Source organism: Ochotona princeps, chromosome 7 (assembly GCF_030435755.1).
Source record: "Ochotona princeps isolate mOchPri1 chromosome 7, mOchPri1.hap1, whole genome shotgun sequence".
Classification (NCBI taxonomy): Eukaryota; Metazoa; Chordata; class Mammalia; order Lagomorpha; family Ochotonidae; genus Ochotona; species Ochotona princeps.
This window is the reverse complement of record NC_080838.1, coordinates 51,789,052-51,816,023: the sequence shown is the minus strand read 5'-3', so window position 1 is coordinate 51,816,023 and position 26,972 is coordinate 51,789,052. Positions and strand designations below refer to the sequence as shown.

Sequence of the window (26,972 nt, the reverse complement as noted above, 5' to 3'; positions counted from 1 at the left end):
TAAACATTATCAAAAATAAAATACATTTCTTCCTAAAAAAAATGACCCATGAAAGAGGAAAACAGATCCAGTGTTATTCATATACAAAGACATGGAGATGAAATTTAAAATGATGTACGTCTGTGCCAAATTAATACATACTAAGGAAATGACAAGCCACCCTTGACACAGTTCAGTAGAAAAGTGCTGTTTGAAATGTGTGTCTTAAGTTCCTAAGGATCATGTCTGCGAGTCAGTATTCCCGATCCAGAGACACTGGTCCCGATGGGATGGAGCCCAAAGGTGTCATTGACAGCAACTGAAATGAGATTCTGGACAGCTTTGATGAACCCCTCCGAGTCCCTGCTGCACGGCATCTACGCGTATGGTTTCGAGAAGCCCTCTGCCATCCAGCAGCGTACCAGTCTTCCTTACATCAAGGGTTATGATGTGATTGTTCAAGCCCAATCTGGGATGGGGAAAATGGCCCCAGTCTCCATTATCAATTCTGCAGCAGACTGAGCTGGACCTTAGGCCACCCAGGCCCTGGTTTTAGCACACACTAGTGAATTGACCCAGCAGATACAAAAGATGGTCATGACATTAGGAGGTTACTTGGGTGCATCCTGTCACGCTTGCATCAGGAGTTCCAGCGTGCATGCTGAGGTGCAGAAACTGCAAATGGAAGCTCCCCATATCATTGTCAGGATCCTGGCCATGTGTTTGACATGCTTAACTGGAAATACCTGTCTCCCAAATACATTAAAATGTTTTTACTAGATGAAGCTGATGAAATATTAAGTCATGGTTTCAAGGACCAAATCTATGCCATATTTTAAAATTAGTATTATCATTTTATGATACAGTTCCATAGACCCTTGGATTTCACTTACCTGCTCTTCAAGTTCCCTGCCCACCACAGTGAATTCCTCTAAATTGTTACTGTTGTTCTTCATAAACAGTCATATGTCCATTTATTGCAGGCATGGAAATGCAAAGAGTCCAGCACCCTAATGTCTAGATACAGTTAACAGTTTCATTGGGAGTGCATCTTTAACCTAGAGATGCATACTGCATTGTATCCTCACAGCTGGATATGATTTTCTCCATTACACAGTTACTATACAAACCGTTAAATGAAAAAACACAACACAAAATCAACAGGAAGGAAAATAGAAATTTACAGTTCCATGAAGTTAAATAACATGCTACTGAATGTGTCACTGAAGAAATGAAAAAAAATCAAAAGCTTTCTTGAAGAAAAGGATGCTGTATGATCTGTTAGTGAAGAATTTAATGAGGAAGAAAGTGTTTTGAAGAGATGAAATTAAATAAATATAAAAATTCATGAGATACAGTTTCCGTTGATCTTTGTTGGTGAAATATGTCTCCTGTAGGCAACAAATAGATGGGTTTTGTTTTTTTAATCCAGTCTACTAAGTTATGACGTTTTATGAGTTTAAACCATTTACATTCAGGGATAATATGAATGGATGAAAGTCTAACATAGGAACCTAGACCTGGAACTCATTGGAGGGAGTGGCACAATTGACTGCAAAAAAAGAGCTGTGTGCAAACCACAAAAAATAAAAGCAAATTGTAGACCTGTAGGTGATACAGCATAGAAACCTGCCCCAAAGAAAAGAATCTGATAACTAGAAGAAAATGACTAAGAACAAAAGAGGAGACAGAGGCACAATGAATAATACTGAAGACTCCCCTGCAAAGGAGTAAAAGCCTTTGCCAACCTCAGAGTTAACCTAGGAAGACATTGAGAAAATGTGGGATACAGAATTCAAAACACTTGTTATAAAGCTTCTTATCAACAACAAGAAGCATGTAATAAAGGAGTTCAAGAAACTTAAGGAACTTGTCACACGGGAAATGAATCAAACAAAAACTGATATATAAGAAGTTAAGAATACAGAAATACAGTGGAGGAAATTAAAAGTATAATGGAGAGTCACCAAAATAGAATGATTGAAGCAGAAGAAAGAATCTTAGAATCGAAATATAATTCCTGTCGCCAGGAAGAAAGAAAGAAAGAAAAAAACTGGAAGCAGAGCTTGGTCAAGCCAAGAAAAAAAAAAGTATTCAGGAATTGAAAGACACAATTAAAAGTCCAAATATAAGAGTTATGGGAGTCCCAGGAGGTACAGAAAGAGAAGCTGAGATTACAGGGAAAATTTCCCTAGTCTAGAGAAAGAATTGAGACACAATATCCTGGAGGGATACAGAACTCCCAACAGTGTTGACCAAAGGGATCTTCACCAGGACCCGTGATAATCAAGCTCTCTTTAATTGAACATAAGGAAAAGATCCTTCAATGTTGCTGACCTCATCTGAGGGGCTGGCTTGCTGTGGAGCCCCCACTGGGGTTCAGTCCTCCAGGGGCTGAGGAGCAGCAAGAGGGGTCGGGAGGGACTCAAGGGATGGACATCTTGTGATTTTTTTTTCTTTGAATAAATGTCACCTTTTGAGGCAAAAGAAGGAACCATAAAAAAAAGAAATATGTGGCTTTTAGGGAGTTATGCTAGCACTTTCCTTAAAAGTTTAGCACTTTATTCTAAATGAATAGTCATCTATTTGTTATGAGATTTCCATGTTACAATAACCAGAACTTAGAAGACATCTATTGTATGTTGTCAGAGGCTTTAAATATAAGTTACAGCCTTAAGATCATGGTTTTGAAAATAGTATGGATTTTTTTCTCCTGATATAATATATATTCTGTGTTTTCCACACTGAACGCTAATAAATGAGCCAGGACAAGCAACTTTGGGAATCTACTTGCAACGCAGTCCATTGCCATTTGCTTCCTAAGGCATGATAGCTAGCATTCTATAGACTCCAAATCCATGGAAAAGTTCCCTGCTCACTTCTTTAATTTTTTAATACTACAGGATAACTCTTCTCAGCGGGACAGATAACATTAAAGTAATATATCACAGAATGTACTTTAGATATTTGTTTTATTTTCTAAACTAGTATCTATATGTGTATGAAATAGATTAATTAACCAGTAATTTAAAATGATCTCTGAATAGTGAAATTGCTTTATACTTTAATGCCATGCCTACGTACTCTTCAGTGAGTCTGCATGATGCAGTATTTTTATTATTAAAAATACAAAATGTTTATAGAAAAAAATTTGAAGTGCTATAAAACTTAATAAGCTTTAGAGGGTATAAAATGGAACCATTCTTCCAGTGGAATTCATGCCATAATTATTAACTATTAAAGAATTTTTAGTTAGGCACAATTTTATTTTACAGTATGTCAAGAAGTATCTTGACCAAATCTTTAATGTTTCGCATATGAGCATGACTCAAAGACTTTGTGGAAACAGGAATTACAAGTTTATTTTGGCAAGAACTTGGAAATCTATGAATAACTTTTTCATATTATACATTTTCCACAAACTTTTTCAAGACCTCCTATATGCAAACTTTTGATTCTCCTTTTCATGAACTTTGTGAATTTCCCTCATGGAGTTAATTTTTCCAGAAGTGTAAATGATGAGATCAAGTGGACTGAAAGCGGGAAAGGTTGTCCTGAGTCCCAGGAGAGTGAAAATAGTTGTTTCTTCATTTGTTTTACTCTAATCAAAGAGTTGAAGACAATATTTGTTATCATTTGTATTAACCACAGCCATATGAAGCATGAGGCACGGAGGTTAGTGCTGCTAATGGTTGTTAGTGTGCATGAATATCTGTTATTTAACTAAACTTCTTGACTTCTTCATTTTTTAGTACATCAAAGTGAAAAACACTGTAATCCTATCTCTTCAGTATTTCTCCTCCCCTTCTAAATCAGCTTAAATTTGTCTAATTATTTACAGATGAGGTGAAGTCCAACAGCATTTTGTTATGTTGTTGTTATATTTTCTCTTTTTCTTTAGGGGTAACTATTTTTCTTTTTGAAGCTATGTTAATTGATAAGCATGTCAACATACTTCACTATTGCCGCAATTATATCATTTCATTAATGCAAGAATTTCAGACCAACAGGCAGATCTGGAAGTGATTTAGATCCTTGCCTTTTGTGAAAAATTTGAACTATGGTCCCATCAGCCTGAACAGAGCAAGTCCAACTGGAAGGTGGGAGGATCAAGCTCCACGTGGATTACCCCTTACGTTTAAATGCGAAATACTCACAATAAGAGATACTGCTTGATGCTTCTTTGGAAAAAGAAACCCAGCTTTCCATCTGTTCTGTTTTCCAAGCTTATTTTTTTGTGATACGAGCTAAAGATGATGCGCCACAACATTGATGCCATTTCCATAAGGGATTCTCCATCACTGAAGCCAACAAGATTGTTTTATTGTATGTCCTGTCGTGTGTAGGGTGTTGTTCTTTGAAAAGCTTCCCCCTCACCTCAGTTTACTAGGTTAGATATTATTTCAAAAGATCCTGTTGTGCATACTTATTTTTAGAACAAAGATGCCAAGGCCTGGGATCCTCATGTGCTCAGCTCTGGCTTTCTGACTCTGTTGAACACTTTGATCAGTATCTTGTGGCAGCTCTGCAGCCAGATCTCAAACCAGGTGGCATAAAGATGATGAACCTTTAAACAAGAGAGTCCAGTGACAAGGCCCTTAGAAAGATGGGTAATTGGTAGTACTAAGTAGGTGTTTAATGTTTGAAAAATCTGAGAGTGAATAAAATATTTTTGAGTGATTTTGCCCATACTGTGAGCAAATTACTTAATTGTGCATAAATGACTAATGAGGGGCATAGTTGAGATTTCACAATTATTATTATTATCAGTAGCAGTGGTGGTAGTATTTTGTTTCATCCAATGATAAATCTCTCCTTCCTGGGTCCCAGGAGCTGGGTTAATGATTTGCATTGTGAACAGCAGCCTTTTAGGGTTTTTCATCTGTAACTACTTAAAACTTGGTGATTTGATTTGAATTCTGCCTCCTTGGTAAAACTCCCCTGTGGAAAAGAGGCAAAAAGTGTTCTGTCCTCATTCTCTCCTCACAGATAATGTTTTTCTGTTGATTACACTGGGTTGGGAATATTGCAGGTGAATGGAGAAAAGGGAGGATAAGTGAATTTAACATTCACAAGGCTGTTGGTTTACTTCATATCCAAATTATTTACCCTTATGGGAAAATCTTTACTCCTGTGGGTGGAGAGGAAAGTAAATGAAGTTTGAGAATTAGATGATATAAGTTGCAAACATGAAGAGTAGAGATTGCATATTTAGGAGAATTCAACAGTTCAGAACATCAATATGTCAGGCAAGTGCTACTTCCAAAGTAGTCAGCAGATACCACAGAATCAGAATTAATTCATTGTATGAAGACAAGTCTTGATGACAAACTATTAGTTTTAATTCCTACCTCTCAGAAAAGTAGTTTTCGCGCAATAGATTTGTACAGATATGTCATCATGAAAAACAAAACAACAAAACAAAACTGAGGCAGAATAATTAAATTTACATTCTTTTGTTAAACTTGTATGTGTCTGCAGCCAGGCATATGCCCCTTTTGGAAAACAAGAAAACATATGCTAATGAATATTCAATAAAATTTTTAGCAGTTTATTTTTCCCCTTATTGATGAGCACTGAGATAATACAATATAGGAAAAGCTGTTATCTAATGTTAAAATTGGCTTTGAACTTGGAAATTTTTTGTTTTAAAGCAGAGTGAGTAAGATGTGGAGAGATGAGTTTTCCCAACCACTGGCTCTTCCCAAGTGTCCAGAAAAGCCAAAGCTGGGGCAGGGGAAAAAAAAACCAGGATCCAGGAATTCAGTTCAGTTCTTGCACGTGGGTGGCAAGGACCCAGCTGTTGTAGCCATCCTCAGGAAGTTGGAGTTTGCAGGTAGGACTGGAATTTGAAATCAGGCATCATGATATGCAATGTGGGCGTCCTAGAGGGTGTTGAATCACTTCACCAAGGCTTGTCCACGAATGTTCTCCATCTTCGGCCTTTCTACTGCCATTCCATTCTGTAAATTCTTGGATTAAGGCCAGCTAAAAATCGGCTTTTATAGCGTTCTCTTTCACAGGCTATCAGTTGTTTTCATTTTATTCCATTCCATTCTTTAACTGCTCATTTACATGTTTCTATTTTATTTTTGTGTTTTGAAAATTGTAGATATCATAGTCTGGTGTTTAAGAAAAGGGACATTGTGGCTAAAGTGGATTGAAATTGCAGTCCTTGAGTAGTTTACCTGGTTAATCTAGGGAAAATGATTTAATCCTTCTTCCTCAGTCTCCTGATGTATACAATTATATCATAATACTGCCTCTCAGAGCAGTTGTGAGCAGTGTATAACATAATGCATGTGAAGTACTGGCAGGAATGTGTAATGCTGTCTAACTCCTATTGCCTTTCTTTGAAGGATGATTAAGACTTGATATTATATTTCTTCCTAGAGTCTTCTCTGATCCAGTATAGTTGTGTTTTTCTTTGTCCATACGTGAACTCTGCCCTTGGGATATCCCATCCTCCCTGCTCTGCATGTTCCCAGAACACCCTGGGCTATGCTCCCACTAACTCAGTTTTAACTGTGTGGGATGTCCAAGCCCCACTGCATAGTCTATCCTTTTTTGACCATCACTGTAAAATCATGGTCCCCAAGGTGTAACCAAGCATGTGTACTAAACTAGATTACAGATTTTCTTGAATGTAGGCACATGGCGATTACTTCATGGTGTCTCTGAACGTCGTTTGCCATAGAACTGTCCAAATATGCTTCTTGAATCTATTTTCCAGAAGACAAATTTGTACCTTTGGCTAAAGATTAGAAGGAATCAGAGGTTGCTGAACCTTATACATGTCCTGAAAATTGTTTGAATAAAATGGGATCATCCTAAAGCGGAATTTCATCCATGTGACGAAGTTATGTTTACTGTCAGACTTTAGTTGTAAGAAACGAATATAAAGCAGTGATAGTAGTAGTAGACAGCAGTACATGTTGCTTACTGAAGACCACATGCTATCTTCCCACCATTATCTCATCTTGTAGATAAGTGTTAAACAAAGTCATCATGACCTGGAAAGATTTCAAACTGAAGTATAAAGTTGGAAACATCTTTATCAGTGAAATAGTTCAGCAAATTTGCTTTTTAATGGAAATAGTACTTTTTGTTGGTTTGTCAGACCATCTTTGGCTCCTGAAGACATCAAGGAGTAAGGCAGTGGCATGGGGTGGTGAATAACTTGTGGGTTTTCTTGTCTGTTCCAAGTTGAGATGAGATCTCCAGGCTGTTGAGAACGAGGGTGAAGAATAGTGCTACTCTGTAAAGCTCAGTTTGCACTTGTTGTTTGGTTTCTCGTTTAGGCTGTGTGTTTTCCTTTACTGTTTCACTTTGACGTAGTATGTTTTAAAATGAACTTTTTCTTGTGGATAAAATTTTATGATATGCTTTTTCTTAAGTTCTAGGCGACAATGTGGCTGTGTTTTATTTACTTGAATCGCTCGTGATGGGAACCAGACTATTTCAGAAATAGTGTTAATTATACAAATGCAAGAGGCAGATATCTTCTTGGTTCATCTACACGTTTCAGAGTGGTTCCTATGGTGCATTCCTGGAACTGTGTCTAAATACTCACACATCATCTGCTGATGTTGGCATATACTTTATGCTTTCTTATTGGAAGCTTTACTTAAACAACTATACAATAATGTGTAGTTAACAGGAAAACTAGTAGTAAGTATGCAGGTAGCCAATATCTGGAAATTAAAGTAGTGAAAGTATTTCAAATATATATGATGCATTGAATAGTTAAGGTTTGATAGATTTTAGTGGATGCTCTCTTGGTATTTATAAAACAAAAGAAGAATAACCAAAAAATATGGCCAGATAGGTTCATTATCAGCATGTTGAGCAGCAAAAGACAAGGGAAAAATAATTTAATAAACAGTGATCTGTGGCTTGTGTTGGTGTCACTGATGGGGTCTCTCTGAGCCATGCCCTCAGAAAGTACCTTCATATGTCATGTTTTACATCTGCTTCATGGTAAAGAGGGGATTAATACTGGCAGGTTGTAGGGATGGAGGTTTCACAATACAGAGAAGAATAAAAAAGCCAAACTCCAGTTGTTACAAAGCAAGCATCAAGAGAGTGTTCAGAAAGTTTTGGGAGTGGTGTTGATAGGGGTAAAGGGAGAATGGGAAAGAAATATTTTATTACTAAGGTGACCTGAATCCTATGGAATGGACATACCAACTGTTATTTCTGAGCTGTGAACCTTTGGATTTCTTAAACAAATGGAATTTTTGGTATGGACCGGAGATTAAGACTTACATTTTGTTCAAGCTGATCACTTAGAATTTCTTGACTTTAAGAATTTGGTTTCGTTATATTTGACTGAAGGCGTAAGATCAGTGTGCTTTATTTGTGGCTTGGCAGTGTTAGGGCTGGGGACTGACAGTTGATAGACACATTTGGGAACATTGTTTAGCTTCAGCAAGCATGTTGGCTGCATCCTGTAGGAGTGAGCCTGGTTTCCTGACTTGCCCTAAGCGGCTGCCTTCAGATTCCTGCCAGTGCAGATCCTGGGGAGGCAGAAGGTCATGGTTTGCGTGGTTCAGTCCCCTTGGGGGCCCAGATTGAGTGACCAGATTCCACTTTTGGCCCAGCTCAGCTTTGGCAGTTGTGGGCATCTTGGGAGTAATCCATAAGATGAGAGCCCTCTGCTTTCTTCTCAAATAAATGAACAACCTTTTAAAAAAATAGTAAATAAAGACAGCGGACATGGTATCTTCAGTTTCCTGTTTTTCTCCATAACTTTTTTTTTCATTGCACATGTAAAGATGGTTTTAATCACTTAGGATAAAACAGAGAATTCTTCTTTAATTTATAAATGACACGTTGATCGTGGGAATAGGATCTCAATTTCAACTTTTATGGATACGTTCTACAGTGATTCAGAAATACGGTGCATATTTAGTTATGTATTTGAGTATAACAATGCTGTACATAGTTTGAAGTGCATATATGTTCATGTCATTTTTGACTTAAATTCCTTCAGTGAGGGTTCAGTATTGTGGATAGTCAGTCAAGCTGCTGTTTGCATTGCCATCATCCCATATGGTTGCCAGTTTGTGTCCCAGCTGTTCCACTTCTGATTCAGCTCCTTGCTCATTCACCTGGGAAAGCAACAGAAGCCTCTGCCAAACACTTGGAAGCCCTGGAAAAAACTCCTGGCTTGAGCCTCGCCCAGCCCTCGCTGTTACAGCTATTCTGGGAGTGACCAGAGGATGGAAGATCTCTTCCTATCTTGCTCCTATCTCTTTCTGACTCTGGCTTTCAAATAACTAACTACATAAATACATTTAAAAAAAATTCTCCCGCAGGCCTTACTGCCCTAAAAATGAAGCCCCAAATCTACTTTGTCAGGGCTGCAGCTTTTTCATGCACTCATTTTGTAAGAGGAATGGCAGCATGTGTTAAATGACGGGTAGTTCCCCGGCTGCCTGCTCTTCTCTTCCTAGAGGGGTTATATGTCTGCTCATCTTCTCAAGCTCCTGACATGAACAAGCCCTTGTCCCTTTCCAAAAGTTGGTCATTTCCCTCCTCTGGGAAAATACAGGTCAGCAGAGAGACTCCATAGCTTTCTGCCTCCTATCAACACCTGCCTGAGTTGCCAGGTGTGCATACTGGCTGCCTGCCTTTCCAAGGTGTAAGAATATTCCACCCCTGGAAACAGTACCTTTTCCCATCGTATTTTCTTTCTATTCTCTCCCAATCCCCTCTTTTTTTTTCTAACTCCTTTAAAATCACTTTCATTTTAGCAAAACTTTTCCTTGGCTCACTGTCGACCTCTTTCTGCTGCCCAAAACATCCCTGTGGGGAAACACTGCCCGTGTTCCTTACCACCCAGTCGTTGTTTATTTCACTGTAGGCAGTAGCTCGAAGTGTTTTCACCAAGTCACTAATGACCAGCGGTTTGCCAGCTCCCTCAGACACCCGATTCAGTTCCCTAGACCGGGGGACCCCATATTGAACGCAAAGTAAATATTAGTTAAATGAATGGCGGTTTTTCCACTTAAATGATCTTTTCCAATTCTTATCTATGTGCTTTCTTTCTGTAGGTTTTTTCACAGGCTCTTTTACCTGCCTCTTAAATATTTGTGTTCTCTAAACTTCTTGCAACCCATTTGCCATGATTTATTCTGCTTGGGACAGCCACCCCATTCATCAGCGTGCTTGCCAAACACACATCCATAGCAGGTCACTCATCGTAAGACTTGACCCTTGTTTAAGGTTTAAGTGTGTGTGTGTATTCCATGGACAGCTCAAACTTAGTATTTTCTAGACATTTAGAACTCATTTCTAGTTGTTGCCATTCTTGTGCAGTATCTTCATTCTGAGGTCTTCCTTTCTTGTTTGCTGCATGTCTCGGGAGCTTTGTTCATCGGCCTCTCTGTTTTCAGCTGCCACAGCCCTAGTTGGATCTGGTTGCTGGCCCGTCTAGCTTGTGCATTTGTTCTTTTCCTTTTCAAAGAGTTTGCTAAGTTTCTCTGGATTGTAGGAGAGTTTGTTCTTGCAGTAAGTTGAAAATACCAGTGTTTGAATTTTTGGCAGAACATTATTTTTCCAGAACCTTCAAAATATGATTATTCATTGCTTATGAAATGTTAAGGTTTGATCGTGTTGTTGGAGTTTCATTTCAGCTGTGTGTTCAAATTATCATATACTTTGTTCAGTTAAAAGGAGGATCCCTACTGTCTTTGGGTTTGGGTTTGGGAGATACGTGATGTCCCATTTCTTGGAATGGGCAAAAAGAGCACTTTGTTGCTACTGTTGGAGAATCAGCAGGCATTGGACCATTGGATCGGAAGGAAAGACATCCCAGACAGAGCAAAGCGTACGTCTGTGCTTGGTGTCAGGAAAAGAAGCACGGGACAGTTTATAAGAATGTATTTTACATACTGAGTATTTACATTGAGTTTCACTTTCTGTAAATCTTTTTTTATTTTAAGACTTATTTATTTTTGGAAAGTCGATTTATTTATTTATTTTTGGAAAGTCAGATTTACGGAGAGAAGGACAAGACAGAGAACAAAAATTCCATCTGCTGGGTTACTCCTCAAGTGACCGCAATGGCTAGAACTGAGCTGATCTGAAACCAGGAGCCAGGAGTCAGGAGCTGCTTCCAGGATTCCCATGTGAGTGCAAGGTCCCAAAGCTTTGGGCCATCCTCCACTGCTTTTCCAGGCCACAAGCAGGAAACTAGGTGGGAAATGGAGTAGCTGGGACCTCAACTAAGGTCTGTATGGGATCCTGGCTCGTGCCATGTGAGGACTTCAGCCACTAGGCTACTCTTCTGAGCCCTGTAAATCTTATATATTTCTTCTGGAGCTTCTCCGTTTGGTAGATTATCTCATGAAAAACTGAAGCTATACTTTCTTCTATAACTTCCATTTTCTCATGTATTGTTGCTTTTTTGTCCTGTATGTGTCACCACAGAGTTGTCTTCTGAAAATTAAATATTAGACAATCCCATATTTGGAGTTAAACTTGAATTTCTTTAAATTCTATTTAATTTTTAAGTTTGGTTTTATTTATTTGAGAGACAAAGAGACAAAGGTAGATCTGTCATCTGTTAGTTTATTCTCCAAATGTCCATAATGTCAGGTGCTACACATTTTGAAGGTGGAAATTGAGGACACAGTGCATGTCTCCCACAGGTGCTTGGACCATCCCTGCTGCCTCCTAGGATCTGCTGTGGCAGGAAGCTGGAAAATGGAACAAAGCCTGGATTTGAAATCAGGTTGTGGTTTTGGGTTGTATCTTGCTTTGTTATGTTAGGTTATTACATTTGACAAAATGATATAACCATCGGCTATGGAATGTGAACATTCCAACTAGTGTCTTTTTTAAAAATGCTTATTTATTTTTATTGGAAAGTCAGATATATAGAGGAGGAGAGACAAAGAGGAAGATCTTCCTTCTGATGATTCACTCCCCTAGCAGCCGCAATGGCCAGTGGCTGCACCGATCTGAAGCCAGGAGCCTGGAGCCTCTTCTGGGTCTCCCACGCGGATGTGGGAACCCAAGACTTTGGGCTGTCCTATACTGCTTTCCCAGGCCACAAGCAGGGATTTTTTTTTTTTTTTTGGATGGGAAGCTGGACTGCCAGGATTAGAACTGGCGTTCATATGGAATCTTGGCACTTGCAAGACAAGGGCTTTAGCTGCTAGGCGACGGCTCTGGGCCTTTCAACTAGTGTCTTAACCACCATTCCAAAGCCTACCCTTTCACTTTCCCTTTTAAAATAGTAAGTGTGATTTTCCTAATTTAATTCCTCAATTTCTTGTATGCATGCACACACATAAGCACACACATTTTAAAGGCTGAATAACCCTTTGTTTTTTTCAGCATGCTAAGTAACTTGTAAGTTTCATTTCATTCTTTTTATAAGGTAAAAGATAAAATCTCCATGAACTGTTCTTTTAAATCTAGAAACATTCTTCATACATTGTATGAAAACAATTTTAACCTTTTTTTTCTTCAGACTTTTTCCCTTTATATCGCTGAGCACCAGAGGGAAGTCAGATTTTTTTCCTGTGATGCTCAAATTTCTTCCAGATCACATTCTGAAGCCCCCTTTTTTCTTCTAACATGACCAAATGTGGACTTTTAAGCATATACAGTTAACTCTGTAATCTGAACTTCTTTGTCTAAATTTATGCAATTCAGATAGCTGTATCTTCAATATTCAGCTTTGTATATGACCCATACTTTAGCCAGGTAGCATTTTCTTTTTTTGTCTGACTAGAGTAGAACTTCATTCCATTTATGTTATTATTGGGATTCAGAAGGCTGGCCAGAGTTTGGAATATTCCTGTGTATCATAAAGTGGAATGTGACTGTATTTTATGTGTACACTTTTCATAACACATTTGTTACTTTCCTTGAGTTCATGTTAACATTTTCTTTAAAAATTCTCAAGAAATGGTTTATGCTTTATGTATTCATGGCTTTCATTTTTTGTCAAGGCAAAGCTGAGCTGTTATAAGGAAAAGAGAGATCACTCTTGCCTTTGAGGTCTGGTTATTATTTGTAAACTGCATAACAAATAATTGAATCAATAATTAGTACTTCTCAGGGATATCAGAACTGAAGCATCTATGGAGTCTAGCTCACAACAATTCCATTAGAGAAAAGCTTGCCAAAAATTGAGGTTTTTAAGAAAAAGATATCTCAGTGTCCTCAACTACCTTTTGAAATTCTATTTTTCTGTTCTGTGTATGTGAAAGAGGTGTTGCATCGCATCCTCCAATTTTTGAGATTTATTTATTTTTACTGGAATGGTAGGATAGATTTATGAAGAGAAGGAGAGACAAGTAGAAGTAGCCTCCATCTTCTGGTTCACTCCCCAAATGGTCACAATGGCTAGGGCTGAGCCAATCTGAACATAGGAGCTAGGAATCTCCTCGGGGTCTCCCAAGTGGGTGCCAGGGTCCCAAGGCTTTGGGCCATGCCTCCACTGCTTTCCCAGATCTCAAGGTGGGAGCTGGATGCGGAATGGAATAGCTGGGGCCTGAACCGGTGCCTATATGCAATTTCAGTGCCTGTGCGTGAGCCGTTGTGCTGGCCCCATCCTCCGTGTTCATGACCTTTGCTTCCCCTGGTGGATCTGTGGCAGGGGTCACCCCCTTTTACAGATGAAGAATCCCATCCGCCGTGCTCATGACCTTTGCTTCCCCTGGTGGAGCTGTGGCAGGGGTCACCCCCTTTTACAAATGAAGAATCCAAATCCAAGGCTTCATGAGGTTCAGTTGCTTAGTGAAGGTCACACAGCCAGGCTAGAATTCATACCCAGGGCCTGTGTGACTCACTGACCTTGCTCTTGGCTGCTGCGTTGTGGTACATGTAAAGAACTCTGTGCTTCTTAGAAGGATTAAATGGGCTCATGTGGAGTCCTTTGAAAAGTAAGCTTGTTGGTTTCCTCGTGGTAAAAATATGGACGTGTTTGGAACTTGGAACTGTTGTTAATCCCTTCTGCTAGGTCGAGGCTTTACATATCCTTCAACATTTTGCATGTAAATATTTTACACCTTCAAGATCATTTTTATTTTGTTAATGTCATATTTCTTGACTGATGAAGTCGTCCTATGCTGTGTTGTCTCTGTCTTTACGAAGAGAAAGTCTCCATCCTCTCGCCCTGCCCTTGCCCATGGGTTTTTGTGTTTTGAAAAAAATAAAAACTAATTTACCTCAGAGTCTTTGTTTGAATTTTTTTGAAGTCTAGAATTAATAATTATACCACACACGGAGAATTTCTTTAAAATGGAAAGATTTTTAATAGTCTATTATTTAAAAACACAACACGGTAAGCCTTCTGTAAGTATCATGAATAATCAGAAGTTTCAAATGGCTCCGGTTTCTACCTCTATACATACACAAGCTATTTTGAGGGTTGGTACATTACTGAAATACTTGAAGACCTTCCTGCGTTTGTATGCATTGCTCAAATAACCCAGGCTCTGATTCTGGATGCCCGAAAATCAAGCAAATGCTTACTCATGTTGTAACACTTTTCTGTAATTTACCTCAATTTTTGAAGTTGTCTGCTGGTACCTTTTGTTCAGGTTAGGGATAGATTTTAAGTCCTCTTGATTCAGAGTAATTTGTTTAATTGTCTAAGGGCCGTCTTCATAATGATTTTAAGCTGTGGCACCCTGGAAGCTCGAGCCCAGGGACTGGGGAAACTGACATGCAGGCTGCGAAGTCTGTTCTCTCTTCCCAACCTCGGCAGCCTCTGTGAAATCTTTGTAGCAGCTAGTAGTCAACCTTGAGGCAGAGTTCTAGAGTATGCTCCAGGGAGTCAGAAAAATGATGCTTTAGGAGAAAGTAAATATTTGTGGACTAAACTCAAGTCAAAGCAGCAGTCTTAAATACGGTAAACATATGGAACTTTTCAAAATAATGCTTATAATATCCCTATCTATCACATATGGAAGGATGTTGATATGTGAATATTGTAACCTTTTCATGGCAAATTTGAATTTTTTTCTTAATCTTTCATAAACAATGTGAATTAAATGCATGAATCCACCGTAATTTTTCCAGTGTTATTTAAGATTTTAAGATATTTAAGATATTTAAGATTTATCTTTTATTCAATTTTTTAAGTGCTTGTCATATCCCCTGTAAGCATTTAGTAATAAAAAATGGTCACTGGTTCCCCAGTGCTAATACTGTTCTTTTTGTGAGCACAAAATAGACCCTGAGGTGGGAAGCATAAGATGTAATCTCGTTGGAGAAGTTTACGGTGAGGAAGCCTGAGTACAGCACAGTGCTTGTGAGAGCTCACACTGGGTTGGAAAGGTTTCCTAGGCTGTGTGTTAAAATGGGACAAAGTCCGTGGGTGGCACTGGGATGGAGGTCCCCTGGCCAAGTAGACATGTCCCTGGACAGCACTTGGATATATTCTGTATGATTTTTTTCTTTTACTTTGTGTCAGATTTCCTAGGTCAACCTTAATGTCTTGGACAGAGAAGTCTGACTGCTTACCCCCAGCTCTGACCTGTCTGCTTGTTAAGGTCTTTATGATAAGTGCTGACGGCCTAAACTAAAGGACCTGCAACCTGCCACTGTCACTTTATCTGGAGTGCTGTTCTAGTACTTGCCCAATATCTGCGGTTATCACTGATTTTGTCTCCAGGTGACATTTTGTGAATTGGCTCTTCTTTCTGGATTTTCCAAGCTTCTTTCTGTTTCTCTGTCCTATTCATATTACAAGATTAGAAATTCTTGGGCCCAGATTGGTAGCATAGCAACTAAAGTCCTTGCCGTGCACATGCTGGGATTCCATGAGAAATGGTTCTAATCTCAGTGGCCCTGCTTCCCATCCAGTTCCTGCTTATGCTGTGAGAAAGCGGTCGAGGATGGCCCAAAACCTTGGGATCCTGTACCCGTCTGGAAGACCCAGAAGAAGGTTCTGATTTCTGGCTTTGGATCAGCATAGCTCTGGCTGTTGGGGCCACTTGCGGAGTGAATCAGTGGACAGAAGATCTTTCTATCTCTCCTCCTCTCTGTGTAACTGACTTTCCAACAAAAATAAATGAATCTTTAAAAAAATAAGACTAGAAATTCTCACTTTGGATTATTTATTACTTGTACCCTCTGACCTTTTTCTTTTCCCTGTAATGAAGTAAGACAGCATCACATTGTCTGTCTTGGTTTCCTATTCAGTAGTATTAAGAATACTCACGGGCCCGGCGGCATGGCCTAGTGGCTAAAGTCCTCGCCTTGAAAGCCCCGGGATCCCATATGGGCGCCGGTTCTCATCCCGGCAGCTCCACTTCCCATCCAGCTCCCTGCTTGTGGCCTGGGAAAGCAGTCGAGGACAGCCCAGAGCTTTGGGACTCTGCACCCGTGTGGGAGACCCGGAAGAGGTTCCTGGTTCCCGGCTTCAGATTGGCACGCACCGGCCCGTTGCGGCTCACTTGCGGAGTAAAACATCGGATGGAAGATCATCTTCTCTGTCTCTCCTCCTCTCTCTATATCCGGCTTTCCAATAATAATAAATCCTTAAAAAAAAAGAATATTCACATTGTTGTGTACCAGTGCTCTAAAACTTTTCAATTTGCTAGACCTGAAATTGGTACACATTAAAAACATCCTCCTATCTCTCTCCCCAGAGCCACTGGAAACCACCATCCAACTTTGTAAGAGTTTGACCACTTTAGAGACCTTGTGTAGATGGAGTTTGACAATGTGCTTGTGACTGCTTTCTTTCACTAGCATTGTGTCCTCCGAGTGTATGTGTGTCATACTGTGCAACAGGCCTTTCCTCATGTAAAGACTGACTAATATACACTGTTGGCATTTCTCACATTGTGTTTATCCTTTCGTCCTTTGGTGAACATTTGAGGTCTTGCTCCCCTTTGCCATTATAAAGAATGCTGCATACAACATCTCTCTTTGAGTTCCTGATTTTGACACTTGGATGCTTTTCTTTGAAATATAAGACATGAGGCTGCTATATCGTAGAGTAATTCTACTTTTAATTTTGGAAGAACTGTTCTGTTGTCCCTACTGTTTTGTACTGTTACCAACAATGTAGAAGGATTCTGTGCTTTCTGTGTTCTTTCAAAACATTATTTTCTTAAATTGTTGCTATCATAATGGGGTGATATCAAGTGGTTTTAATTTGGATTTCTCTATTGATTATTTTGTTGAGCATCGGTTCTCATCACTTCATTTTAATATATCGTCTCTGGAGAATGGCCATGTTCTTTGCTTATTTTTTTAGTCAGTTTTTTAAAATAAGGTTTATTTTATTGTTTTTATTGGAAAGTCAGATATACAGAGAGGAGGAGAGACAGAGAGAAAGATCTGTCCGATGATTCACTCCCAAAGTGGCTGCAATAGCCAGAGCTGAGCTGTCCAGAAGCCACGAGCCCGGAGCCTCTTCCGGGTCTCTCACGTGTGTGCAGGGTCCCAAGGCTTTGGGCTGTCCTTGACTACTTTCCCAGGCCACAAGCAGTGAGCTGGATGGGAAGCAGGGTCACCAGGATTAGAACTGGCGCCCGTATGGGATCTCGGGAGTTCAAGGCAAGGACTTGAGCTGATAGGCTACTGCTCTGGGCGCTTTACTCAGGTTTTTATTGTTGTTGAATTGTAGGGGTTCTTGGCATTTTCTGAATGTTAATCCCTCATCAGACATATAATTTGTAAATATTTTCTCATATTTCATGGTTTGACTATACTTTGTTGATTTATGTCCTATGGATTTTTAAAAGATTTAATGTAGTCCTGTGTGTCTAGTTTTGCTTTCTTTTTGTCTGCACTTTTGGTAATATATTCAAGGTATCACTGCCAAACATGGAGAAAATGATCCTTGCCCTATTGTGGAGGGTGGACACCTGCGTGGTGTGTCTACCCTGTGACCACATGAGGTTCTGCTGTTCCCGTGTGGCTGAACATAGATCTGACTGTAGCCTCAGAGGGGAGCAAGTATAAGGGGACAGGGCCAAGTCTGCTCTTGCTACCGCGCAGGGGGAACCAGTCAATACTTTTTACAAAAGACGATTGAGGGTTATGATTGGTTAGATTTTGCAGGGGCATGGAATTCATGAGGGTATTCTACTTTTTGTGCATGTTTTAGATTTTTCGTAAATATTTTCTAAAAATATACAGTGGGGCCAATGAGCTCCTGAGAAAGTAAAATATTTGGTACAAAGAGACCATATATTTCAAACATTTAGAGTTTGTTTTAAGCATTTAGATCTGGGCAAACTGTTTTAACTTGCCTTTTCATCATAAGCTAAGTTTTAGAAATAACCCTAGTCTTCTATTTCCAGAGTTGTTGAAAGATCTCAGTGACAGTATAACTGAATTTGAGAATACATTGAAATGTTTAGGAGCTGACATGAATTGTTAGTCAAGGTTACAGGCATCTTGGGATTAGATAAACTGAAGAATAATCTAACCAGACTGCAAAGTGGAGATGACCTAGCGTCATCAATGGAGGATGCCCTGGGTTAACCAGATACTATAGACCAGCAAATGTGCAAATAGGAATCCAGCTGCGTGGTGAAATGGCACATTTAAGAATTGTTTCCTTGGCCCCATTTCCTACCTTCATGTTGTTTTATAAATGAGCCTCCTCAATGTAGAAAAGTAGGATTCTGGAAACCAACAAACACTTCATAATTAAAATACTCCATCTAACAGGAGTTGTTTTTATGGTTGACATAAGTCACAGGATAATAATTTTGTTCTTTTTTAAAAACAAAAACAGTGATGGGTTTGGATAACACATCGGCTTTTGAAATTTCCATTACCAGTGGGAAAAATAAAGTTTTTGTTCGCCCAAAGCTGCCACTAGTACATTTAGACTCTGGAGAAATAATCAAAAGGTAAAATACGGTGTTAGCAGAAATCAGTCATGTTTTGAGATCATCGGCGTGCGCTACCATGAACTAAGAAATGTGACTTTGTGGTTGGCATTGTGGCATAGTAATAGAGCCATGACCTTCAAAGCTGGCATCTTTATGAGGTCTGGCTGTTCCACTTCTGATCTAGCTCCCTGCTTGTGTGCATGGGGAAGTGGTAGAGGAAGGCCCAAATGCTTGGATCCTTGCAGTCTCATGGGAGACCCTGATGGAATTCCTGCTACTAGATTTGTTTTGGCCCTGCCTCTGCTGTTGTGGCCGTTTAGGGAATGAATCAGCAGATGGAAGACACTCCCCTCCCTCGTAACTTTGCCTTCCAAATAAACATATTTGTAAAAATTGGTTTCTTGGTCCTTCCATATTAGTGAAAACTTTAGAAATTGTCTTCAAAGATTATTATTTGAGCACAGTGCATTTTCAGACACATGTTTAGTTCACTTTATTGCAGAATTATGCATTAGCCTTTTAATTATGTCTTTCTGAAAAAGCTGTCATTTTCTTTTAAAGTAATTTTCTTAAGAATTATTTTATTTGTATTTGAAAGACAGAGCTACAGAGAGAAAGGGGAGAGGTGGGGAGAGGGGAAGTGGGAGAGAGAGAGAGAGAGATCCCTCATTCACTGGTTCACTCCCCAAATGGCCACCCAAATGGCCACGAGACTGGACCTGGGATCTGAAGCCAGGTGTCCTCCTGGTCTCCCATGTAAGTACAGTAGCCCAAGAATTTGGGCCATCCTCCTCTGCTGTCACATGCCATAAGCAGGAACTGGATTTGAAGTGGAGCAACCAGGACACAAACTGGTGCCCATGGGTAATGCTGGTGCCACCGAGGGAGACTTTGCCCAGCATGCCATGGTAGCAGCTTCTGTGAGATTCTCATTTCTTCAGTGGATATTTTCACCAGTGTGTTGTCCAATTCCAAAGGTTAAGCTTTCTACATTAGTATTAAGAATTTCATTCATATTAGAGTGCTTGGAAATCACTGTATTTTAATCGTCCTGTAAAGACAAAGGCAAACCTGGTAGGTTAATGCCATTGCCTCTCTAGGTTTGCAGTAGGAAATGATTTTGAAAGAGCCTTTCAGAGTGCTAGTAACATCATCACCAGACCTACCTTGCCACTCCTTAAAAAGACTAAGTGAACACGTCAAGTAGGAGGTTATATAGAATATATATTACATGGCAGTCATCATTGAAACATTGAGCATGTGCAGGGACCAGTCATGCATCTGGGTGCTCACATAGATAGCCAGGCTTGGCAGCAGGCTACAGGCCAGGGGATGCTGTCGCCACACAAATTCCTGAAAATGGCTCTGACTGCAATGTCTGTGCCCTGCACACAGGCATTTAAAATGTTACAGTGATGGAGCAGATTGCTCTGTACTCAGGAATGTTTTTCCATGGTGGCATCCTCCTGTTGAGATGACTGTATGATGACTTACAGTGCCTGTAAGTGTTATAGAGCCCACAAAACCTGGCTGCCCTAGTTTGAGACATTTGAAGTCTCAGCCTCTTCCATGGGAGCATAGATGGCCATAGCTGTAGATCCTAGAATCCTTAGCAGACATCCAATCCCAAGAGGTTGAAGCCCTTTTTAAGAGAGTCTGAGGGATGAAATTGACTTACAAGGACACTGACAGCTCCTAACAGAGTCCTCAGCATGGCTATTGCAATACATGAGCCGCGAAGTGGGCCAGCTCCCTAGCTCCTGCTGACAACAGGGACAATTCATCAAAGGACACATGGCCACCTTGGCTTGCTCCCACGGAGCCTTTGTTGGCAAGCTTCAGAAGTGTTTTCTCCACCATGTTTTAAAATAGATTTGTTTATTGATTTGAAAAGCAGCATACCACAGAGATAATGAGAGTGATCTTCCATCTGTTGCTCACTTCCTGAACGGCTGCAATGACTGTGCTGGGCCGGGCCATAGCAGGAGCTTTGGACTCCATCTGTTCCTGCCATGGCTGGAGGAGCTGAACCACTTAGGCCATTGTCTTGTGCTTTCTCAAGCACATTAGTAGGAAGCTAGGTTTGAGGAGGAGTGTGTAGCATTAGCATTCAAACCTGTGCTCATATGGGATGCCAGCATTCCTGGTGGCTGAATCTGCTGCACTCTAATGTTGGTAACCATTTTTCAGAATGAAACTCCCTCCAGTAAAAATATTGGAGTTCATAGCTGTTCTCAGACTGTGTCCTCACCCATGTCATTTGTTATTTAAGAAATTTGTGGGAATTAAACTTATCACAGTGCTGGCACTGGAGGCATGGTTCAGGTGAGGATGGCAGTATGCATATGCTGAAAAGATTGAGTGGCTTTGCTGGCATCACACCATACTTCCACTCTGGGTAACTGAGGGGTCCCAACTGCCCAGCGGGGCGTGAGGGTTCCCCCAGTACCCTGGCACCAGCCACCGACCTTTGTATCCTGCACGGGTTAGGCTGGCATCTGCCTCCTGGACTTGCTCAGCCACCACATTCATGGCTGTCCAGTGGGGAGGTGCAAGCATATGTGGGGATTGACATGCCAGGAGATACCTACCCGGGACTGCCTATGGCCTTGGTGCTGCAGGGACCAAGGGCTGCTGCCAACAAAACCCTGGGCATAGCTGGTTGATATGAGAAATCCTGCAGGTGTAACTGGCAGCATGGAAATTAAGATGGTTAACCTATTCCAAGTATTGTATCCTTAGTTGGATTTGAAAAACAATCAGTGATCAAGATTGTAAAAAGTGGAGCCTGGCACAATGACTAATCCTCTGGGAACATCAGGATCTCATAGAGGCATAGGTTCAAGTCCCAGCTGCTCCACTTCCATCCAGCTCACTGCTTATGGCCTGGGAAAGCAGTCAAGGATGGCCCAAAGCTTTGGGACCCTGCACGTGTGCAGGAGACCCAGAAGAAGCTCTTGGCTTCAGATTGGCTCAGCTGCAGCCGTTGTAGCCATTTGGGGAGTAAACCAGTGGACGGAAGATCTTTCTGTATTTCCTTCTCTCTGTAAATCAGTTTTTCCAACAACAACAGCAAAATATTGAAAAAAATATTCTAAGAAGTGAAAAACTTTACTGCATAAAAATGAGTTCAGTGTTTGTCAGAGGTTATGGTGGCAGGGGCCCAACCACTTAGGGCATCACCTGCTGCTTCCCAAGGGTGCAGATTAGCAGGAAACTAAGAAGAACTGGACTCATAGCATGTATAACTCTAACATGGGCTGTGACCATCTCAAGTGTGTCTTTATGGCTTAGCCCAATGCATGTCCTGTAATGGTATTATACTTATAAAGGTCTTCATGACACAAGGTTAATACAATGGAAAGAAACTGATTTTATATTTGGTATCATAAACTGTACGGTTTGATTTTTCAGGTTATTGGATTCTTCTGTTTGGTGAATGCAAGATATTTTCTGATTTTTGGTTCAATACAATTATGTTCTGAAAAAAAATCTTACATGAATTTTGAGCTATGTGTTAAATGATTTGATTTTAAAAGGTTTATTTTAAAGTTTATTTATTTATTTGACGGGCAGATAGAAGAGAACATCTCCTGTCTGCTGGGTTACTCCCCAGACGCTCACACAGACAAGGCTGTGCTAGGCTGACAGTGGGAGCTAGGATTTCCTCACCTGTCCCCTGCCAGCATGCCCCATATCAGGAGAGTAGAATCCTAAGTAGAGCCAGGTCTTGAACTCAGGCATTCCAGTGTGGGATCAGGCATTCCAAGTACCTTCTTCACTGCCATGACAGACACCTTCTGCTATAATGGGTTTTATTTCATTTGTCCTGTGGCAGTTTTATTACACTAGATCTGGCAGGCATCTCATGGGGTCAGCTTAATCCAGGTGCTAATTTATTTGATCAGTTTGTTGCCATTAGAGTAAAAAGGTGTGTTAGTTTCATTTTTGACCAACTGATATATGGGTTTTAGTCTTCTCTTTAGTCTCTCTTGTTTATGTTTTGGGAAATATGACAAGTAGGGAGCATAAGTATGTATGGGAAAATATAGTTCATGCCTAATGAAGAGTTGTGTTTTATATAATTTACTGGTAGAATTGGGTGTTAGTGGTGTGAATAATAACAGAGGGTCATAGCATTCTGAATGTTTTTCAGCTTTTTATGCTTCAATGAATGAACTTTTGAAAGTGGCAATGGGGACAGCCATTTGGAACAGGTGTTAAGGAGCTGCTTGGGCAAAACTGAGTCTTGGATTCAAGTCCTATGTCTGCTGTCCATTCCAGGATTCCTGCCACTGTGCAGCCCGGGGGAGGGGGCAGCAAGTGGTAGTTTGAGTAGCTTAGTAGGTGCCTCCCGGGTCAGAGTCCTGGATTGTGTTTCTGGCCCCTGACTTCAGACTGGCCCCGTCATGGCTGTTGAGAGCATTTGAGTAATGGGCTATTGAGTAAAAGATCTCTGTTTCCATGAATTTGAGAGAGAAATGTCAAGGAATAAAAATATTCTCTTTATTTGGTGTGAAAATCTGCAGCTTTCTTGTAAGTAAAATCCTTTCACTAAATAATATCTCAAAACTCCAAGCCCACTTAGGCTTAGTATTGGCTTCTATTTATTTTTTTTGAAGTCCTGTGATGACTGTTATCCTATTTTACAGTTAGCATACATTCTCTTATAAACATGACAATCAGAGGTTAGAATTTTAAAAAAGATTTATTTATTTTTTATTGCAAAGTCAAATACACAGAGGAGGAGAGACAGAGAAGATCTTACGTCCATTGATTCACTGCCCAAGCAGCTGCAACGGCCAGTGCTGCACCGATCCAAAGCCAGGAGCCAGGAGCCTGTTCTGGGTCTCCCACACAGGTGCAGGGTTCTAAGACCATCCTTGACTGCTTTCCCAGGCTACAGTCAGGGAGCTGGATGCGAAGTGGGCCCGCTGGAATTGGAACCAGCACCCATATGGGATCCTGGTGCGTTCAAGGCGAGGACTTTAGCCACTAGGCTACTATGCCAGGCCCATGAAGTGATTTTTAAAATTTAGATATTTTAATTTTGAAATACTATGGCATAGCTATAGCTTTTTGTCAGTTATATATTTGTACTTTTTTTTTTTTTGAGCTGGGGGATGAAAACTAGGACTTTGCTTAAGCCAGTTGATGAAAATAAATAGAAGCTCATTTTTCTTTTTCTTCAATTTTGTTGACAGGGTGGTATTCAGCCAACTCTTTTTTGAAACGAAGGGAAGTTCATTCTGTGATTAAGGTAAGACCTTAGCAACTATTTCAGAGTTTGTGATGTTTGGTAAACATCATTCTGACTTTATGTTATTCCGACTTTGTGGAATGCTGCAGTCCAGAGAAAGATAATATGTTTTATACAATTAATGGAATGCATAATTGTTCCTTTAATTATCAGTAAAAACACAGAAGATAAGGAAGCTGGTTTAAATCAGCAGGACAAAATGCATGTGAACTTGTTATACAATGAGAAAGTAACTTGCGCCTTTCATTGGAAATATTGGCTTATATACTTAGGCTGGCCCTCAAACATTTACACAGATAGTAATAACCTTTTCCTAAATAAGCTGGTATCGTCATGATAACGCATTCAGGTTAAAAACAAGCTAGATAAAATAAATTCTCTCTTTTCAAGCAAACCCACTCCATTCTCACCATGCTGATAGACAGTTTCTGTACTGATTTTTGAGGGCCAATGTGAAATGGGTGGTGTGAACCATAGTGCGTCCTCCGCCTGCCCCTGATTGGGTTACCACGCACATTGGTAGCTGCTCACCTGCGGAAGGTTTTCCAACCTTAACCCCTCGATAGGTAGCTCCCTTTCACATCATACTGCTATGTTCAAGGTGCTAGTATTTTTCATTTAATTTATTCTTTACAACAAGGCTATGAGGGCTCTTCTGGAATATTCTCATGTAACAGATGTGAAAACTGAAGTGTGGGAACATTAAAAATCTTCCTGAAATTACATAGATAGCTCAAGAGGCACAGCTGGAATTATATTTAGACCTCTTGATCTTACTTCTGTGTCATATTAAAAACTTATGTTGTTTGCATAATTTCCCAGAAGCAGACTGTTCATTGTCACATCAGTTACAGCCTCAGCTGGAAGCTCACGTTCTGAGCAGATCCTGGCAGAGTTAAAGCTCGGGGGAGTCTCCCATGTGGGTTCATGGAAGCAGGGCTGCTTCTGCTTGGTGGTCTTGAATTTCCTGTTGCTGAAGTTCAGGCTGAATATCTTGCCTCTCATTCTGGTGACCGCATCCTGATTTTGTTTCATCTGTAGGATGTGATACAGGAGCTCCCTCCTAAACAGTGGCCTCCCATAACATTAACAAGTTTTCCTTTTTAAAATTAGGCTTTTGTTAAACAATTGGACAGTAGTATTTCATCTTTAGTGAGTATATTGTATGTTGCTGATTTGTATGAAATCCGGTAATGGAGACAGTCCTTTGTCATTTTATTTCAAATACTTTTGTGGTTTATTGCTTAACTTGTATTTGAATGTTTTCCCTGATACAGACTTTTCACATTGCCTATATGGTATATACCTAACGCATGTCTCTCCCTAAATTCTTCCAAGTGTCCAGATTCAGAAATAAAAAAAATAATTAGATGGCAAAAATTATTAATGGATGGAGCATGTTCTATATTATTGGACCTCTCTTACTATTCAGGCTCATAACGATTTCAGGTTGCTGCTGGTGTTAGCTTGTTTTGCAGCTGAGGAAATAAAGACATACAGAGAATAAGCAACGTGAGATGCCTCAGTAAGTGAAGAGCAGAGTTGGTGTTGGAATGAAGGCCTGTGGCTCTAGACCCTGATTTTCAGCAATACCTCCTACTTCCAGATGGAACACATCTGATAGTGCTCTCTGTTAGTGAATAAGGCATTAGTGGAACACATGATAGGAAACATTGAGTTAAATTTTTTTCTCCAGTGTTCACTGTTTCTTTCCCCCATTGATTAGTCTAGAAGTTAATCTAAAAAGTTGCCCTTTTATTATATATTTAGACCACAATCTTAGGGAAACTATTTTGTATAATCATGTATCAGCATATACTTCATTTTCATGGAAAAGACTACGCAATGTTTAATACTTTTAGAATGTTTTATGCCTTAAAATGTTGTAGTTGTATGGACTGTTCGGATTTTAGACACTTTTGTAAAGATTTCTTGGATTAAATTTCAACCAATTATAGATCTTTTTACTTGTGCTTTACATTTAGTGGTTTAGAGGGTTGAATACAGTAGCACAGTAATTTTTATGGCATAAACTAGTATCTAAACATGGCTAAAGAATGAAAATATATAATGTTATTGTTTTTTTACTTTTAAAAAACATCCAGTATGCTGTTGAATTGGACGTATGTTTCACATTTATTGTTTTGCTAGCAGGAAAGGCTCTTCATTAAGCTATGAAGAACACTGTATGCCTTTGACTGGTTCTGACCCAAAGACTGGTCATTGCAGAGTGCTTCTAATTGGTGTTTGCATAAACTCAAGGCAGAACAGCTAAGTTGTCCTCAAAACAGTGGTTTAAAATGCCAGTTTATTATATACAGAAACATCTTTTTACTTTCAGAAGCTTCATGGTGGAAAAGATTCTGCCCAAGAATGTGGCCAAGGAGCTAGGCAGTGTCAGACTGCTGGAGGTCGTTCACCTCTCTAGGTCTCCTTTCTCCAGCAACAGAATAAGGCTGTTGATTTTGCCTCAAGCTGATGCAGCAGATCCTTTCTAGCTGTATAAAATAGTGTTTGTAAAAGAGAATGAGAGCCTGAGGAGACTCTCAAATCTGAATTCCATGCTGTTTCAGAGGTTTTGCAAGGTGCTGTGTGCGTCCTCCAGGAGATGGTAACTGAAAGCCAGCCTCAAGGTGCTGTATTGATGGCAGTCTCTGCTGTGAACCTGGTGGATAGGAAGCCAGGATTGGGAACACTGATGTGATAAAGAAACTGCTGTGTTACTTACGCCTTACTGTTTTTTCCTCCTCTGAAGAATCGGGCAGGGTGATATCTTTGGCTTGTTTAATTGTTTTTTCCTTTTCATCAGGGAAGATTTTCTTAATGTCAAAGAGAGGGAGATGCGTACAAGAACTATGCATTTAGCAAATGTATCACTTGTATGTTGGAAAGCTTGTTCTCATTGGAGC

The 26,972-nt window shown here is 40.0% G+C and overlaps 1 protein-coding gene and 1 pseudogene across 1 annotated transcript in view; both read left to right on the top strand.

The window, feature by feature from the left end:
* BMPR1B (bone morphogenetic protein receptor type 1B) overlaps window positions 1-26,972 on the top strand; it is a 379,571-nt gene that overhangs the window by 98,977 nt on the left and 253,622 nt on the right. The gene's annotated exons all lie outside the window — the stretch shown is intronic.
* Window positions 222-818, top strand: LOC131480821 (eukaryotic initiation factor 4A-I-like; annotated as a pseudogene).